This window comes from Lissotriton vulgaris, unplaced genomic scaffold (assembly GCF_964263255.1).
Source record: "Lissotriton vulgaris unplaced genomic scaffold, aLisVul1.2 SCAFFOLD_1632, whole genome shotgun sequence".
In the NCBI taxonomy this organism is placed as follows: domain Eukaryota; kingdom Metazoa; phylum Chordata; class Amphibia; order Caudata; family Salamandridae; genus Lissotriton; species Lissotriton vulgaris.
The window spans coordinates 96275-116356 of record NW_028249544.1 but is presented as its reverse complement, the minus strand read 5'-3'; the positions used below and the strand labels follow the sequence as shown (position 1 = coordinate 116356).

At 45.6% G+C, this 20082-nt stretch overlaps 1 protein-coding gene across 3 annotated transcripts in view; it reads right to left on the bottom strand.

The window, feature by feature from the left end:
• LOC147663549 (E3 ubiquitin-protein ligase RNF170-like) overlaps window positions 1-20082 on the bottom strand; it is a 275354-nt gene that overhangs the window by 239444 nt on the left and 15828 nt on the right. The window lies entirely within an intron of this gene.

Here is a 20082-nt window from a genome sequence, read left to right as displayed (position 1 = left end):
CCTGAGGTAGGTCTCCTCAAAAGGTACCCTCTGAAAGAAGGTATAACCTCAGGAACAGTGATAAATTAAGAAAACCTGATAGATATCAAGATACTGATACACGTTCCTCTAGTACCTTTCAGACTTCGTTACAGAAATCCGAAAGAAGAGGGCGGTTAAAAAACAAGGAAGAACGCGTGAAGTCCAAAGACGATCAACGCGTTCAGAAAACAAGAAACCTCAATTCACCAAAACGAAGGTAGCAGATCTCAAAATCAGACACGCCGAGGATTTTGAGGACACAACTCAAGAACGGAGAATGGGCTCAGACAATGTTGGACAGCGCAGCAGAAGTCAATATAGCTCGCCAGAACCTGAAGGATCTTCTTTAGACAGTGAACTTGAATAAATTCATTCAAGTCGAAACTGCAGATACCAGGGTTCGTTCTCCACATAGGTTATATGAAATAACAATCCAGATGGAGGGAGACATACCAAGAAAAAGAAAAGCACTCTTTTGGGAGCAACTTTCTAAGGGTTATGACATTCTTCTAGCTGAACAAGACTGGCCACCGCAATTTGTCAGGGAGTCCCCACATGGCAAAGACATCATTATGCCAGCCTTCTCTAACCATATTCCAATTCATTTAAAGTATACTTATGCCAGGAAATGGGCAGTCGCCCAGGCACCAGCACTATACAAAAATCATGTAGGATGGGATGAGGATTCGCCTCACCATAAAATACAGTTACAAAATTACCCAACTGCACAAAGGCAGTACCCAGTTAAGCAAGAAGCTAAAAAACAGGCCAGGGAGATATTAGATCAACTTGAATACCAAGGGGCGATTGAAACATGCACCTCGTCAATGAACAATCCTTTGTTTCCTGTCTCCAAACCTGACAATACATATTGTCTAGTATTAGACTCCAGACATATAAACTCTTGTTGCAAAATATTTGCAGTACAAAATGCACACAGTACAGCACTAATGAATAACCTTGTGCGTAAAAAATATAAAACCACATTAGATGTTTCTAACAGTTTCTTCTGTCAAAATATTGCACCTGAAAGCAGGTATTTGACCGCTTTCCCAATTATGGGGACACAGCGTCACTTCTGTCGTCTCCCTCGGGGATTAAAGAACAGTCCTGGGTTATTCTCAGCAACATTAACAGAGTTACTACAAACCTATGTTGATGAAGCATTATCATATGTAGATAACATCTATCTGACAGATAATGACTTGGATAGGCACTTGAACAGAGTGAAGACCAATAAACTTGGATTCACCTTCGAGGGTTACAAATTCAATTTCAAGAAATCTACAATTTGTCCATCTCAACGTCCTATTTCTAGGGTATGAGTTATCAAGTGAAGGCAAAAGCCTGGCAGATAACTTTCTAGAGAAATGTGCGCTGCTCCAACATTCAAAAACGCTGAAAAACAGTAGTTTCTAGGATTCTTAAATTTCGGAAGAACTTACATTCTGAACTACACAGAAAGGGTTAAACCGCTCTACAAATTAATCAAACCTGATTTTAAAACAGTAAATTGGACACAAAAACACACAGAAATGTTGTGTTCATTACAAACAGACATGTTGGCAACTGAATATTTACAGACACGCGTAAACGTACGCAGCTTAGTGATCCGAATCATTCCGGGTCAATGTGGATTCACCTACTTAACTTTTAACAAAGGTGAACAAGCATTGGAAATGCAATTGGTCTCGCATTAGAAAAGTTGGAGCTTTTGGTTTTGTAAATGACAAATATTTTATTTATTTGTTGGTTTTTAAAATAGCTAAATTGATAGCTTTGTCATTTACAACGCCAATAGTTATAACTTTTGCGAATGAGACACCTATAGCATTTGGAATGCAACATGTTTTGTATTTACGTGACTTATATGGCAGCTCTCGTCGTTATGCTACATCTCTAGAGAGCAGGAGAGTGCAGCAGGGGAGAGAAGCACAGCAATGCAATATGTCTCGTATTAGGAAAGTTTGAGCTATTGGTATTGTAAAGGACACAGCGCTAGAATTTGCAACGACATACCCACAGTGATGTTTCCCCAACATTGCAGTGCCATGACAATACGATACTTCTAGAGGAAATCCTGGCTAAACTAATCCAGATGCTGGTAATATATTTTAGAATTTGGAAATGCTTTGATCTGAACAGGGATACTTAGAAAAGGCCATTCTTTCCGCATCAATTGACAAGACATTTATAGCAATGCACATTACCAAGGAAAGACAACTCACGTAATTACTAAGAATCTATGGAGTTACTGCCACGTAACAAACATAAGTCTCTTTCAGGTGGAACAACAATTTCACACAAAAGTGAAGAAAATACACACACAAAAGGGGTATCACGCGTGTTTACACCCTCTCGGCACCATCGTGAACTCGTCCATGTAATGGAACCTTTTACTCCCGCCTTTTATACATCAAACAAGATGAACGTATTCGCGGAAATTGTTACATAATCGAAACAAATGGTAAAGCTGTGGATCTGCATTTACTGGAACAAAACCACAAGAGACGTGGCGTGAAATAATCTCTCAATAATATTGGAATCCCCGAACCCACGCAATCACTGCAGATGCGCATGTTACTGTTCCTCAACGCAGCAATCGGTTATATTTCATGTACAGTATCGTAAGTTATGTTGAACGTGGGGGTAAGAGAACAAAGCAGTTGCCACTCGAGCAATACAAAATGTTCGATGTGCACATGTAATTAGCTTTCAAATTATTTATTGTGACTCACTTTCGACGGCTTTTCTCCTAAATGTAACTTGGAGTGACCTCTAATGAACTGCCACCGCCTGGCTCACAATTTGATACGTTTCCATTCTGCAGGTTAACGAAGCGAGGCAGAGACGTAAGCACTGAGCTGCGCAACCAAAGCATCTCATAACCTAACTGCACGTCAAACGAGAAACACAGGACTAAGATTTAAGGACACAAACCTCCCATTAAAATGTAGTGGCGCCTCGAAGCATTTCCTGTAACCAATTTGTAAAGACAACCAAACTATCATGGAATGACCCTTCAAAAAAACAGGAATTCATTCCAACAATAACAGAACGTCTACACAAGCCAACAGCAAAGGTGTGTGCAGAACAAATAGCGGATTTTACCAAGAAATGGTCGACTTTTTTTTACTTAGTGGAGGATAAACGTTGTTAACTTGCACGCGTGAACCTCGAGGAGCAAAGACAAGCTATGGCTTTCTCGGTTACATCATGCAGCACAATTACTTAAAAAAATAACTGGATAAAAAAAAGTTAGTTGAGCACACAGCACCACACGCAGTTTTTAGGACAGGGTCAGTTTTCAGAAGCGCTTGCATTCCTTGATAAAAGAATTAATAATAAACTGTCTTTTTGTTCAGAAATAGTTTTGGAGCGGATAGCAGCAATCGCCTGCGTAACTATACAGAAAAATAGTTCTTAGAGCTGCAAGTGCGCAAGCTATATGGATTAACGCACCGTATGCCCAAAATAATCAGGATATTTAAAATGGGAGGAAAGTACCCATGTTACTATTTAAAAAAAAATCTGTTTTACCTTCGATGCTGGCGACTAGCGCCTTTCGTAGCGTATGTTACAGACAATTAAGAAAAGTTACTTGCATGATTGTAGTTATTTTAACACTTATTGAAACGTATGTAGAATTGTACAAAAGTTTGAATTGTATTCACTTTTTACCCTACATAAAATAAATATATAGCTTGAACAGTAACTTTGTCAGCTAGATGCACAGTGCGGATCCCCAGCGCCAGCATCAAGCACGAGTACCACTGTCAATAGTCATTTTCTTGCTTCCCTATACAACACGATCATTCGCAGTTAGACATGTTCCCACCTAATACAATGCAAAAGGCCATCGCAAAGTATGTTATATTCACTGTAACTGGGCACAGCCCTGTGCCCCCTGCTCAGCTCCAGGGTTACAACTCAATTAGGAATACAGCCATCCTCAAACAAGTTAGTAACAAGGAGGAGGCAGCGAGTCAAAATGGAGGGCATTGCTGTGGGGAGGGGGGAGGAGAAATGCGACGCGACATGGCAGGCAGGGGAGGGGGCGGAGCGGGGGTGTGGGAGGAGTGCGGGAACAGACGGCGAGGGGAGGAGAGTAGGAGGAGGAGAGTAGGGGAGCTGTGGGGAGGGGGGAGGGGAAATGCGACGCGACATGGCAGGCAGGGGAGGGGGCGGAGCGGGGGTGTGGGAGGAGTGCGGGAACAGACGGCGAGGGGAGGAGAGTAGGAGGAGGAGAGTAGGGGAGCTGGGGGGAGGAGAAATGCGACGCGACATGGCAGGCAGGGGAGGGGGCGGAGCGGGGGTGTGGGAGGAGTGCGGGAACAGACGGCGAGGGGAGGAGAGTAGGAGGAGGAGAGTAGGGGAGGCACGGCCTAGCGGCCGTGCAATCAAGAAGTGAGGGGGCGGGAGAGTAGGCAAGGCAGGCGGCTGGGGGCATGTGCACGCGCTTTTAAGCTCAATGCGCATGCGCATTGAGCTTAAAAGTCACGGGCACTGCAAGGAATCGCCACGATTCCTTGCAAGTTGGATAAAGAGTGGATAAGCCCCCATAGTCTCGCTTGCTCGATGCGCATCGACAGGCGAGACCTAAAAAGTACCAATTGCTTACAAATCACATTTGTATACACAAGCAGAAATGAAATTCACTTCAACAGAAAAAATTCTGAGAGCTGTTCAAACTGCAAAAGAAAGAGCCCTGGTAAAGGGAAAACGCATATTGGTTGTGACACCTGTACCTGCCTCAGAGGCAGTGACAAAATCGAGTATACCAAATGCTAAAGCTTTACATCCGAGATCGATACAATGGGTTAATTTTCTTACTGCAACAGAGGTTGAATACATTTTTTATCCTTATTTAAAAACACAAGCATTTCTACAATACGAACATGAATGTCCTCTGCCTGCTAAAATTCTGCCTCTTGACAAGTATGAATGTATAATTTATACTGACGGATCAGCTCAACCCGCTACAGAGGGTAAACAAGCCTATAGTGCTGTGTGTGCGATCGTTAAAGGTAGTTGGCGCGATGCCAAATTTAGACCAATGGTCACTAAAACTCAATCCTTAGGAGATTGTACAGCTCAGCAAGATGAACTACAAGCATTCAAGATGGCACTTGAGAATTTGGATCCCGAATTCCCCACACTCATAGTGTGCAATTATTTTTATTGTGTTCAATCTTACAATGAATAGTTGCAAAACTGCCTTCAAAACGGTTTTAAAGATGCAAAAGGTGGCACAATCCAGCATAAAACGGTTTGGGAACAAGTAGTTCACTTGCGAGAAGGACTACAAAACACTCACGTGATACATACGCTAAGTCATCAACGTGATGGCGTTCACGTTGTAGGGAATTCATTGGCTGATGAAGCCGCGAAGGCAGCTGTGCAAATGGCTCCCGTAGCTGCAATAACTCGTTCAAAAACTAAAATAGACAGCGAAATAATGCTGCCTGTCAATGCGGCATGCAAAGGCAGCGGTGCAGCGTTACCTCAAAACTTTCCACTCAAATACTCATATATAATTGATGCAAACAGCGTTCCTTTTGCTCGAATTCCTGGAGTGGGAGACAGAGTAATTCCAAACAGGAAACTCAGGGTAGCTTTGATACACGAAGCACATCTGGGAGAGGGTCTGATACATCAGGGGATCTCTAAGACTATATATTTTTTTTTAAATCTTTATTTGAATAACCAGCTCCATAACATTGCACATCAGTTAGCAACGGAGGTTCATTGACAATCACAAAACGGATTAAACCCACCTACCACAACAGACCCCCCCCAACAAACATTGACATAGCCCCAGTGGACCCCCAATTTTGAACCCATCAATGCAGACAAATTGTAAATCACCACCCCCAACCCACTCCCCCCTCTCCCCGTCAGGACTACATTGCGCCCCTCCTTATTACAGCCACAACCCACGGAATCCAGTGCAGTACAGGTGCCACAGGACCACATTGGTAAGCGCACAGACATAGAGTAAAAAGTTCCACACTGATCCCCCCTCTAAGACTATATTAGAATCAAAAGAGATGTACTGGTGGCCAGGAATGAATGCTCACATTCACACATTTGCAATTAACTGCAATGACTGCAATAGAGATCGCAGCACAGAACGCCACCAGATTCCGGACTATAGCATAGCCAGCTCGGTACAGACACCATTGTTAGACAGCATTATACTTTCTACACACAGGCGTCCCTATTGTCAAATGCAGTCCCACAAATGTTAAGACAAGGTTCATTTGGATGTGGCCTCAGCGCTTGGCTGACGCTCAAACTGTTATAAAGACTGACCACATATCAGCCCCCAAACATCCCTACTGCGCACAATCAGGAATTCCGTCCGGGACTACCAACACAGGAGTTCGTGGATGGAGAGATGGGGAGTGCCGGACGATTCGCAACTTATTTATAGGGGATGACATCAAGACATTTAATGCATGCAGGTCAGGATTTACGCTACCCCATACAGCACAAAACATCAATACATGCAACTGAAAAACCGACTGGTGCATTCTGAGGCCAAATCCTGGGGGAACTAACACCAGTACACGCCGAGAGCTGATACAATAATGGCTAACAAACCGGACATTGAGAAACATTCTTCAAGGGCAGCTAAAGGTCTGAAGCAAGTCCAGACCAATAAGCTGGATCGATATACGATGCCCAAAGGTTCCCCAACAGACTCGAGGCACACCATTGTGGCGGGAGGAGATTGCTTGGGCCCTGCAGCGGTTCTGATGCTACTCGACGTAATCGCGCCTATAGATGGGGTCAAATCCTCCTTAGGGCAAAAGATGGGAGGCGGTGGACACTAAACTGGACACAGTATCCATAGAAGTAAATCTCATACGCGCGGACCTTACTAAAGTTAATGAAAGGTCAAATCGCTGGACATAAAGACAGCCAGTCTGATGGATGACGTGGCGCAGCTCCAGCAGGAAGTGCGCAAGCTCATATCTTCCAATGAAATGACTGAGCGTAAGCTGGACGAATATGAAGGGAGAGCCCGGCGCAATAATATCCGCATCCTAGGTGTGCCCGAAAAATCTGAAGGCCCGGCCCCTGATCTGTTTGTTGAAGATCTCATTCTCACACACCTCAAGCCCAAGGGGAATGGTAAATTCTTCACCATTGAGCGTGCGCACAGGGTCCCAGGAGGGAGGCCGAGGCCCGGAGCGACCCCGCGTCCTATGAATGCCAGGGTCCTGAACTTAAGGGACAGAGATGCTATCCTGAAGGCTGCCAGATCGGGAGGCCCCCTACGGTACTAGAACGCCACCCTCTCCTTCTTTCCCGAATCCACACAAGTGGTGCAGAAGCCGGAACTTCCTTGCAGTCAAGAAAAAACCAAGGGACAAGGGGATCAAGTATGCCATGATGTTCCCGGCGCGTTTGAGGGTGGAGGTCAAGGAAAGGGCATGCTTCTTTGATAACCCTGAAATTGCGTCTGACTGGATCGAAAGCCGTCCCCCGGATGGCTCCGGGTCTCGAGACCGAGATGGGGAGCAAGCAACAGAAGAACAAGAATAAATCTGGCGCCTACCCTCAAGGGCTGTATGTACATTGTCAGGTACTGGGGGATGGGTCCAACGTTAGAATACAGGCCTATCTCCAGGGTGAACGGAACTGAAACTTGAAATATGAGCTTTGAGGGACAATTTTGTTTACCTGGATATGGGTTGGGGGGGGGGGGGGGAGACACAGGCCTCCCTCCTCTTTACTACCTTTAGTTGCATTGTAGTTTTCGTATGTAGGGTGACAGGCACTCTGCCAGTTGGGGATGGGCATACGCCGCGAGCGGGGGTGCAGGGGGGGGGGGGGGGGGTGGGGAGAGGTTGTACTGAGTTTTATTTTTTTAGTTTGTATTGTTTGTTTATCTCAACACTAATGAGCAGCAAAGCAGAGCTGGGAACTGTTCTACGGAGGCAGGATGTCGAAGGATAGAAGGAGGTCAGGGGTCAAGGTGCTTAGTTGGAATGTGAATGGGCTGGGGGACAAACTGTAGCGGGTATGGTCAACCAATTTGTTCGAAGGCATGCCCCAGACGTGAATATTTTACAGGAAACTCATCTGATCGGGAACCAATGTATGGCATTGCACAGGGGAGGATACAGGCTGGTGGCACATGCGGGATTCACCTCAGGGTCGAGGGGAGTTGGTATACTGATTAAAAATTCATTTCTCTTCAAAAAACACATGGAAAGATAAACGGGAGAGATATGTAGGGGTCTCGAGCTTCTGTGGAAGGGAAGGTTGCCACATTTGTCTCAATATATGTCCCCACCCGGCCTACAGTTGGAAACATTTAAGGACCTGGCGGTCTGGCATCTGCAATACAATCCTGTATTGCAGACGCCAGGACCTGAACAGAGTAAAAGTATCAGACAGCAAACACACGTGCATCACCGGGACTGATCCGGGGGTATTATCCTTTTCATGTAATAGTTGCGATGGGAATTCTCCCTTGAGCACCTGTACTGGCGTCTAGACCTACAGTATATTTCAATTAGCTCATACTTTTTAGGGCTCGCCCCTTTTCTATTTTGCAGAAATAGAAAACAGGGGTGAGCCCTTATGTCGCTGATCTGCTTCTTTCCCCAAAGGCTCTATTCAGGCAGCTGATTGGCTCTCTTCAAGCCGGATTCCCAACAGTTCACGAGAAATAGAATCACGTGACAAGCTCCTCGTGGACGAGCTTGCACGATCCTTCCCCCTGCCAGCAGCATTTGGCACATCAAAGGCTTCGCTGCTAAATCCACAATTGAAGCTACGATCAAAGGCTTCCGCTGCCCGCCCCCCGCCGTCACTTATTCAGGGCCGCAGGCCCTGCCTCGCTTCCCGGCTCTGCTGTAACCACATGCTACTGAACTCCCGTCACTTATTCAGGGCCGCAGGCCCTGCCTCGATTAATCTGTGCACCCTTTTATTGCCTTGCTTCCCGGCTCTGCTGTAACCACATGCTACTGGACTCCCGTCACTTATTCAGGGCCGCAAGCCCTGCCTCGCTTCCTGGCTCTGCTGTAACCACAGTGCGCACTAATGAAATGCACCTCGAGAGTCACAGTTAGTTCTTTGTCCTCCATTTGCTTTAAGCACCTAAATAAAGTATTTCTTGTTCAAAAACGGCTAATATGAACAAACGCCACTCAGCCATGCAACGCCAATCTCACCCACGCAGCTCTACTCACCCACGCAGCGCCACACTCACCCATGAAGCGCTACTCACCCATGCAGCTTCACTCTCACCCACGCAACCCCACTCAGCCACGCAACGCCACTCATTCACAAAACGCCACTCACTCACACAACCCAACTCATACAGCGCAACTCTCACCCACGCAGCACAATTCTCACCTACGCAGCGCAAATCACACCCACACAAGTCCAGTTACCCACGCAACGCCACTCATCCATGCAAAGCCAATCTCACAAACGCAGATCTACTCACCCACGCAGCGCCACACTCACCCATAAAGCGCTACTCATCCATGCAATGCCAATCTCACCCACGCAGCTCTACTCACCCACGCAGCTCTACTCACCCACGCAGCGCCACTCAGCCACGCAGCGCCACTCAGCCACGCAGCGCCACTCAGCCACGCAGCGCCACTCAGCCACGCAGCGCCACTCAGCCACGCAGTGCCACTCAGCGCCACTCAGCCGCGCCACTCAGCCGCGCAGCGCCACTCTTAACCACAAGCATGTCTGTGTACTCCCTCCCGCTGGACCCCAGCATATCCGTGTACTCTTTAACAATCACACACACATGCAAATTTGCAACCCCACTCACCCACGCAACGCCACTCAGCCACGCAACGCCACTCATTCACAAAACGCCACTCACTCACGCAATGCAACTCATACAGCACAACTCTCACCCACGCAGCACAATTCTCACCTTGGCAGCGCATATCACACCCACGTAAGTCCAATCACCCACGCAACACCACTCAGCCACGCAACGTCAATCTCACCCACGCAGCTCTACTCACCCACGCAGCGCCACACTCACCCTCGCAACGCCACTCACCCACGCAACGCCACTCAGCCACGCAGTGCCACTCTTAACCACAAGCATGTCTGTGTACTTCCTCCAGCTGCACCCCAGCATATCTGTGTACTCTTTAACAATCACACACACATGCAAATTTGCAACCCCACTCACCCACGCAACGCCACTCACACACGCAACGCCACTCACCCAAGCAACGCCACTCACCCACGCAACGCCACTCACCCACGCAACGCAACTCATACAGCGCAACTCTCACCCACGCAGCCCAATTCTCACCTACGCAGCGCAAATCACACCCACGCAAGTCCAGTTACCCACGCAACGCCACTCATCCATGCAAAGCCAATCTCACAAACGCAGATGTACTCACCCACGCAGCGCCACACTCACCCACGCAACGCCACTCATCCATGCAGCTTCACTCTCACCCACGCAACGCCACTCACCCACGCAACGCCACTCAGCCACGCAACGGTACTCATTCACAAAACGCCACTCACTCACGCAATGCAACTCATACAGCGCAACTCTCACCCATGCAGCCCAATTCTCACCTACGCAGCGCAAATCACACCCACGCAAGTCCACTCAGCCACGCAACGCCAATCTCAGCCACGCAGCTCTACTCAGCCATGCAGCGCCACACTCACCCATGAAGCTCTACTCACCCATGCAGCTTCACTCTCACCCACACAACGCCACTTTTTATTATTGCTCGCAATTTTGGCACTTAAGATGTGAGAGCATGCCACCCACCCCTCCCTCTCTGCATGTGTTCTCCTTTTGTCAAATTAATTCGCATAGTTGTGCTTTAGTGAGCCCACAGTAGTAGAGCACACAACGTGAAGAAATGGCATAAATGTCAATGCAGTACAGCTTTACACCACCCACTTGTGGGATTTAAAAATATAACAGCAGAGTTGGCAAGCAACCTCTATTTTACAGGCCCTGCTGCAGTCGTATCATGTCACACTTCACGGCCATCTGTCTGACTCACAGACTTTCTCCCCTCAGCATTCTCTGGCGTCACACTTTGTCTCGTTTCACACACTACCCACAGCCACAGCCACATCCCTACTCTGATGCACAAAACCTTCACAGTGTGTTCTTAATATTCTTCAAAAAAAAATTAGACCTACTCTCTATGTCCTCTTAACCACTGAACATTTGTAACAAACAAACACAAAATAAATCTACAATTGTGTGGTCCATCATGTTTTTTTTTTTCAAAGGGAGGCCTGGGGGAGTGTGTTGACAAAACCACAGCAGGAGACTTGAGTGTTTACAGTTCAGCCATTAAGATTCTTATCTGTTGGCGGGCATCCCCTGTGAGATGCAAACATCAGCTGCAAATGTGTGGGTGGGACATCATGTTTTTAAGGGAGGGATGGGGCCGTCGGTCACGAAACAACAACAGGATACTGGCGTGCTTTAAGTTGAGCTATAAAGATTCTTATCTCTTGCCGGACATCCCCTATGAATTGCAAATTCACAGGGGATAAGACAAGAAACGACGGAACTTCCACAGTCACATCAGACGTTGTAAATGTTGTTTCCCGACTTGGTCTTTGCTGTTTACGTACTTGCATCAAAATCTAAGAGGAAAATTTCATTATTTTGGTTCATGTGATGTACTGTGCGCAAAGACACTTTCCACACCTTAAAACACATCCCCCCCTTCACATTCACACGCTGTGAAAATTTCCTTCCTTAATACCATTTCTTATTAGATTTTTACGTAATTTTTCAAAAGGTCGTCTTTCCTTGACCATTATTCAACTTAAATGTTATTTTCCTTCGATTCAATGATATTTTTAAAATTATTTCTGTCCCCCCTTAACTCGGTCTCTCATTTTTTTCATCTCTCAATACAGACGCCAACTCCCATCACGCTCTGCTCCCTCTAACGTGACTCTTGTGCACAACTCACATACACACGTACGTGCCCTTATCACACCAGCAAGTCCCCACAGTCACCCACGCAGCGCCACTCTAACATATGCCTCGCAACTCACACCCACGCAGTGCAACTCACACCCACCCAACACCACTCACCCACGCAACGCCCAGCCGGTTAACGCAAATCGCCCACACCACCGGACGAAAATGCACACAAGTGTACATCAAAGTCATACAATGTACATGCTGTATTACAATGACCTGTTATCTATCAAAGGTTAACGACATGCACAGTGGTCAGCCTAAAGATAAAAAGTACAAAACAATATCACAATACGTTCAAGTACTGTACTTCAACATAAATTAAGGTATTCGAAAAACTAGGGAAAGGAAGCTGCCCTGTATACTCGCAAACCGGATATGGTTTCAGTGAACAGAAACCACTTCAAAAATATGAAAAGGCAGGAAACGCGCGAACGTAGCGCTCAACCATAAGTGCAGCCTTCGGTGTACTGTTCAAAGATAGCTAAATAAAAAACAGTGCATTTACTGCCATCTTTAATAGGAAGCAATGTGTGCTCAAGTCCAAACAGAAGGTGTCACATTTCCACTAATTAACACCGAGAAAGAAGAAACGCTTTACAAGTGACAAACAGCAGAGTCGACGCTACTGATAAACACGGCACGAAGCCCCCCAGTTGCCGAATTCAAAATTGCATATGAACGGCTGCAGCTTGTTACAAATTTAAGGACTTCCATTACATCTGCAGGACCTCGTTACTCACTTCCATCATTAACAGCGGAAGCGTGTTAGACCATCTTAATTTTTTAAAGAAAAACCTACCAACACAAGGTAGAGTATGTTTTACTGGGAAGCTGCAACCCAAGGCTTTTTTTACCATCGGGGGAGCGAGCAGTCTTTCACACAAAGGCAAAAAGGCAGACAGAGGTCCTTCAACAACACACAGCAAAGATACAACTTGCAATTCAGCCCAATTAAGCCACCACAACTCCACCAGCCACGACTCAAAAAATTCAAAAGACCTACAAGAACAACGCCAAAGTACCAAGCACCAAATCACCAAAGCGCGTCATGAGGTCAGGAAAAGTCAGAAAAGCAACTGTCAATGCCCCGGCCAAACGGCGCAGGGCAGAAAAGCGTAAACACAGAAACAACTCAGATAATTCGCAGATTGAACAAGAAGATCCTTAATTATTAGATACATCGCTAGAAAGGCCAGAAAGGACCGACATAGACACAGACATCAGTAAAATAGATAGAAAAAGCATTCAACCAAAAATCTATTCTATTTTCACATTTTTGAAAGAACCAGGCTCATTCCTAAGTACCTCTAATAGCAACCTCAAGGGGCTCCCTTCGCCAATGGAGCCTGAAGGGGGTTGTCAAAACTCACACATAGAAACGGCAAAAAACAAAAAGTGTGGAAGCAAGTGGAACCAGTACACTCCAGAGAAACAGAGTGCACAAATGGAAAGCCTCGATAATGGCAAGAGCGGGAGTGACAAGGAATCAAATATACACCAAAGCAGTAAGAAGGGTTATCCCTTCGAGCCAAAAATTGTAATACAGACAAACGTGCAGTTACCAATCATAGCAATAGGGGCAGAAAATAGCAGTAAGGAACCTAATACCAACATTAAAACAGCCCCACCGGGAACTGGCGAGTCAAGCGCCCCAAACCAGCCAGATACGGAGCCTCCAAAGGGGCTTGAACAAAAAAACAAATTAAATCACAACTCAGGAAGCAATATCTCCACTGCGAAGGCGGAACGTATCACTGATCGGGAACAGGACACAGACACAGTCCCGGGGAGTCAGCTCGCCCAAAAACTTGGTCATATGGGCCAGGGTAGAGAGTCAGAGAAAACGCCGGAAAGAGTGGAAATGGAAACACCGGAAACAATACAAAAAGCCGTAAAACCGGACATAACTCAAGCACACGACCAACCAGCTGCGGCTGACAAAGAAGATAACTCCCAGCTAACAACAAAAGAGTGGGAGAGGCTGGTAGCGTCATACTTACCAGCTAATAGTCAGGTCGATCACAACACAGAAGAGAGAACACCAGGCCCAGACAAGACTTCACCAACCAACGATCACCCAAAAAGTGCGGAAGTCCTATGGTCATCATTGTTAAACACTCTCCAACTATCGATAAAGGCCATGCAGTACCACTCGGATAAAATGGACATCCAGCTATCCCTTTTATACTTCTTGGCCATACACGTAGCCAAAATTGATAACAAGTTGGCAGACATGAACGACATGATAAAGAGGGTGCAAGCGGAAACTAAAATAGAGCAGCCAAGTTGCGCCTGCTACACAATAGTGGACAAACTCACCTCAATCCCCCAACTTCTAGGCGACATTGTAGCAGATTTAAAACAGACAGCGGGAAAAACAACTGCAATGGATACAGATCCTAGTGAGGAGGGCCAAAAACAATTCCACAGACAGCACAGTGAACAGTCAGACATTGTAAATCAACAGAACTCATCTACTGTGCCCAACAGTCAAAGAGGAGATCATGCGCCAAACACCCCTATCGGCCCTGAAACCAGTAAATTTAATCACAAAACCTATGCAGGTGTTGCAGGGATATCCCTAAGGCAGCTCCCTGACAATCAAAGGAGCGAAACCAAGGTGCAAACAAACACAAACCCAGGAAACACGCAAGGGCTAAAGCCAGAAACCCGCAAAAGCCCCCACAACGAAATCCCTGGGAAAGCAAGCAAGGAAGAACCGAGGGTAGAAAATAAAAAACCCCGAAAACAAAAAAGGAAAGGAAGAAATAAGATGGTCAACATAAAAACCTTTTTCAATAGGACAACTAAGACTCCAGAAAAAGAAAAAGAAGTGGTAGATGTAACAGAAAGTCCGCCCATGACCTCAAAAAGATCTCCGCTCAAGGAAACATCAAAGACGACAAAAAGGGAGAATCCCAACCAATTAATCTCAAAAGGGGGACCGACGGTAGACGGAAGCAAGGGATCCACCCTGAAACATGAATTTATAGCAGCCACCAACACGAACAATGGGGCAGTGCAGGGGGAGGACCATACAGTAGCCAAGACACACGATAGCCCAGGGATAGAAACGGGCACAGAAGACATCAAAAAAACGGAGGCTGGGCAGGGGGAAGCAAACAGAGGCACAATACTGTTCATTCCCGAATATAAGTCAAGATGCAGAGGGGACACTCTCAACCGAGGTAACATCTTACACCTACTATCAACGTTCAGTAGCCTGTCGGACATTAGTTCAAAAGATCTAGCGGCAATGGAATTCACCCACTGCAACCAACTGTCAGATCTGGAGATTACTAAAACAACATGGACAAGGAACGAAACTGCGATGAGAATAATGGAACTAGAAGCACACTTTCTATCGTGGGGGATTCGCCTAAAAAGACTGGAAAAAACTGGGTACCCTGAACCACTACGCCAGGCATATAATGAGCAACAAAGCCAAAATCTGACGAACAAACAATCACAAGCAAAAACTAAAAGTGTCTTAAAAGGGGCCAGAAGCCTTTCAGTTTCCAGGATGTCTCCTGAGACCAACAGGCAAATAAACAGGCCACTTGGCCACGACGAATGGAACTGGATAGCAAGGACAATCAACACAAGGGCCCCTAGGCTCTGACAAAACACTCAACAAAAACACGCAATACAACAACAGTTAAGAATATTTTCTTGGAACATAAACGGACTATGGAACAAAAGAGAAGACCTCGAGCTCTTTGATTACTTCCCAAAATTTGACATTATAGCACTCCAGGAGACCTGGCTAGACCAACCATACCAAATCCAGGGCTTCACCTCACATTATCTCCCAGCAATAAGAAATGCCAAATATGGCCACTTAAAAGGCGGACTGGCAATATACACTGCCGTTAAGAGCTTCAACGACCCCATTCACATAAACGCGATACAGACAGGCAACAGTTGTACACTCACTATAGAATTAGAAGTGAGGGGAAAAGACCAAATCCAAAAGTTAAGATTTATGAATGTATATCTACATCCCCGGGAGAAAAAAGCTGGAATGAACCTCTTGATGGAAGAAATCTCAAAAACATTGGCAGAAGCGGAAACCCCCAACCTTAAAGTAACAGGGGACTTTAATATGTTCCTGGGAGGGTCTCAAACTAGGGATACATGTCTGGAGGACCAGTTCCGAGCATGGAACATCCCACAACAAGCAATAAGCAAATGGGACAAACAAAATCGGCTGTCAAGGACTAGTGTAAAGGACCTAGAACATCATAACCTGGCAGCGCTAAATGGTCGCTCCACAAACGACATCCCCCCGACATCCACCTTTCATAACTCATCCGTCAGTTCGATCCTAGACTACACATTCTCATCTCTTCAACTCTTTGGGAACATCACGGACTTCCGAATAGGCACAATGTCAGTCAGTGATCATCAGCCACAAGAATTTAGCCTTAACTTCCAGGGGGCCGCGACAACCTTACCAGCAATAAATGTAGGTTGTTCGCTGACGATGGCACAGAAAAAAATAAAATGCAACACGACAAACCTGGAAAGCTTCACAACAGACACAAGAAGCCGGTGGGAAAAGATGATCACAAATCAGCCCGATCAGTTATGCGCCTGGGAGCAATTCACGAGCAGCCTTGGACAGGCACACACCAGGAAACCAAAGAGCCACATAAACAAGGAATATAGAAACAGCAACATACAGACAAAGATGTCGGAATCAACCGGAAACCGCTACAAGGCCACAAAGGAAAAACGCCAAGATCAAGCACCTGAAAAGAAACATAAACTAACTACTGCGGAAATTACATTGAGACGGACCTAACACCATAATACAAAAGGAACTGCAAAAACTAAAACAGAGTAAAAAAAGAATAATATGGCACGAAAAAAGGGAAGCAGAGGAGGAGTTATGGGCCAGACTTCTACATGATGCAAAAGGAATCAACACGAGCGGTAGATTCTGGAAGACAGTCAACAAACTCCAGTATTCTAGAAGCACTAGCATATACAGCTACTTAACTGAGGATGCCTGGTCCAACTACCTTCAGGCCCACTTCAACACAGCAAAAGAGCCGGCAACAAACAGACGACCAGAGAAGGGCAGAAAAACTCGAGCTGGGCCCCCAAAACAGGTCATTACTTCATTAAATCCTACCGAAAAACAAACTATAAGCAGGATCGTTAAAGGAAAAGCGGAGGGAGCGCCAGGCCCCAACGGGATACCGCCAATTCTCTACAAACAAAACCCAGAATACTGGGCTATGGTTTTACTACCTCTTTTCAAACAGGTAATAGACACCACAACAATCCCTGCATCGTGGAGAGGCTCGATACTAGCACCAATTCATAAAAAATGCGACGTAAAGGACCCCAAAAATTACAGACTAATAGCCTTAATTGATAACGAGGCCAAATACTATGCTGGCCTTCTACTTGAAGAGCTCACAGAATGGTCGGAAGCAAATGCAGTAATTCCCATCACCCAGACAGGATTCCGAAAAGAACTGGGCACATCAACAAACATTTTGCCCCTCTCACTCCTCATTGACGCCTCGAAGACAGCTAATCTGCCCTTGTACTTATGTTTTATTGACTTCGCCGCAGCGTTTGACAACATCAACAGGAACTTACTATGGTCAAAGCTGGAAGACAGGAACATTCCATCGGGATTACTAACACAGCTAATCTTATTACATACGGGCACTTGGGTTCAAGTCAAGTTAGGAACAGGAGATCTCCTATCAAGGAAAATACAACCCACAAAAGGCCTAAAACAAGGGTGCGTGCTGGCGCCAACATTATTTAACATCTTTATTTCTGACCTAGCACAGCAGCTGGATGAAAGACTCTTTCATGCTCCAAGCATAGGTGGCTTCACTCTCTCAAATTTAATGTACGCTGACGACATTGTCCTAATTAGTAGAACACCGATAGGGCTACAACACCTAATCAGCACAACCTTTAATTACGCAACAGAGAACAGCCTAAGCATCAACCTCACAAAGACCAAAACAATGAGGATTAATGCCAAAAGATCATCAGTAGGGCACTGCTGGCACATGGGAGGGCACACACTTGAAAAAGTGGAGGAATACAAGTACCTCGGCGTAATTGTGGACAGCAAGGGCTCATTTCAACAGCAAAAGGAAGCAATCAAACGGAGGGATATCAGCATAGCAATAGCACTAAGGGGCCTAAAAACGAAAGTAGCTGGCCGAAGCTTCACCCCCCTGCTTCAAGTACTTCAGGCAAAATTGACACCAGCCATAACGTATGGAAGCGAATGCCTACGAGGGAGAGACGCTCAGCAATTGAATAGCACAATAGTGAAGGCAATCAGAATGATATTCAGTTTGCCCGCTTACACCTCGCCGGCACAAATAAGGCTGGAATTTGGCCTAAGAAACCAAACGCTGGAGCGAATGGGTGCCTACGCCAAAAGATGGCACAAAATCCAGAGAGGAGAAGCTGCTAGTCTCAACTTCTACCTATGGAAAGAGATAGAAAGAAAGAGCAACAGCGGGGCCGCAAAATATTTAAACCAATCAATAAACACCTTGTGCCTACAAGAAGCCTGGAAATGCAGCGGGTCCCATAACATCTTCAAACAGCTAGTTAACAAATCTGTTAGAGCTATCTCATTTACAGAGGACAAAGCAAGCCTAGCCAAACGCGCGCACGGCTGGATGGTCATTAAAAAGCTACACAAGCAGCCTCAACCAAAGTTACCTAGGAGCTGGGTTTACTAGGAGCATAAAGGAGAAGTTCTTGCATCTACGGCTGGGCCTACTCCCATCTCAAAAACACCTTCCTCCATGGAAAAGGTCCAAAGCAACAATCAACTGCCGAATATGCGGGAACGCAAAAGAAGACATTCAACATCTAATTTGCACCTGCAAAGGCTTGGTCACAGAGCGCAGATTACACCTAAAAGTGCCCTTTAACAAGCTGGGCATAAGAACATGCCGGCAAGCGGTCATGGCTTGCTTCAATGGAAAACACATCCAATTAGCATGCCATTTCGTAAAATTTCTAGAGAAAGCAGAAAAGAAACAGGAAAGCCAGATGGCAGACACCAGCTGCAGTAAAAATCAAGAAGCAAATTAAAGTCGCACATTACAACAAGGCTTAAAACCCAGGGGCAATGCCTTCTACACAGTCACCGCAGGAATATAAGGGACCAATGTTACCGTAAGGGTTATACGGTGTGAAAGCAGTATACATTTTAGCAGCAACGACTTCTTACCGCACGAAACTATTGTGATCGTGTATTCGTCTTTTTTTTTCTTTCTTCAAGGTGTAAGACTTTTCTTTCAAGCAACACAAGGGACTTACGGATGTTAACTCACGTTTTGTGGAAAAGTTGTATAAATTTCTGCAGCAATGACTATTAACATCATGAACCTATAGTCATTTTATACTTTTATAATTTTATTTTTCCCATGTATTAATATTTGTAATGGTTTTAATTAACTGAGCAATAAAGATTACTTACTTACTCACTAATTAACACTATTAGCATTGTAAATGCCAAAGTTAGAATTTTCCACAAGTTAAAATTTTAAAAAAAAAACTTTGTCATTTACAATAATAATCCCTCAAACTTTACTAATGCGAGCCCTATTGCATTGCAAATGCTTGTTATTCTTGAAAAGCAATCGCCTCACCAGGACTGCTCATAAGGACTTTGAATTCAGCCACAGAGCCCTGAAGAGTCGGGGAACACTGTTTCTCTGATGAAACACGTGTCGGCTGGCGGTGTGTCTTTCTTTTTGATGACCAATTAAAGAATTCAAGAACTTCAAAGTTGTATTGGGTCCATTTGCTTCCACACTACGTCGCCCGATGTATTACTAGACTGTATGAGTGCACCGGACAGTTGTTATATGTGTTTGTGCTAGGATTCTCCTTCACAGATTAAGGGGTTGTAGGGTCTCCCCTTCCCGGTTAGCACCATACCAAATTGTTTCTACCTTGACACTTAACATTAATTCTTGCAGAGCGCCACTACTTCCTGTCCACTAAAACCCTGTATGCCTTACCCATACACTTGCATACATGATAGCAAAACATAACATTGCACAATTGTGGGG